The sequence below is a fragment of the Tarenaya hassleriana genome, unplaced genomic scaffold (assembly GCF_000463585.1).
Source record: "Tarenaya hassleriana unplaced genomic scaffold, ASM46358v1 Cleome38, whole genome shotgun sequence".
NCBI lineage: Eukaryota > Viridiplantae > Streptophyta > Magnoliopsida > Brassicales > Cleomaceae > Tarenaya > Tarenaya hassleriana.
Window position 1 is genome coordinate 289311 of NW_010966774.1, and position 865 is coordinate 290175.

Sequence of the window (865 nt, forward strand, 5' to 3'; positions counted from 1 at the left end):
TGTATCATTATGAATGATACTAAACTCCCTAGTCTTGTGTCGTTATGGGAATAACGACATAATAAGACTAGTATGATGTGTGATTGATGATCATATAGATGATCATAGGTATTGGATACGATCACAATCATAGGTATTCGTTGGAGAACGGAATACTGGAATGACTCGCATGAGATTGTCACATGGACTAGCGTCATGAGTTGAATCTCATATGGCAGTTCCATGATTGGATCCTAAGACCTGAGATATCTACGGAATCCAACATGAGGAGTTGCGTGCTTTGAATACGTCAAACGTCTTGCGTAACAGGAGGACTATAAAGGCGTGTATCAGGTACGAAACGAATCATGTGTTGGATTGTAGATAGTCAAGACGGGATTTGTACCTCTCGTAAAAGAGAGAGATATCGCTGGGTCCCTCGTGTGAGCGAGACTGTAAGAATGTGTGGCCGCACTATAGACGAGCGTTGTCTATTTCAGACAGTCGAACTCAGTGAACGAGAAAGCAGTCGAATCAGATAAGGTGGCCTGTCCATGCGTTATGTTCGACATATGATATCGCGATATAAAAGGATCATCAGCCGGAATCATCACTGGCGTTCATATGATCACGAACAAACTCTATTCGAGATAGGTAGTCGTAGTGTCTTGCTAGAGACCATCTATGACTTGTATATCCGGAATAGAGATTTCGAATTATACTGCTATATCGAATGAGCCTACAGGTTCACTCACGCAGGGAAGGACAAAACGCACGAGAAAACGACGAAAAAACCAAGACGGAAGGGTCTGGAACGGACGGACCAGTAGTCAGGAACGGACGGTCCGCCAGGTCCAGACCCGACGGGCCATGAAATGGCAAACCG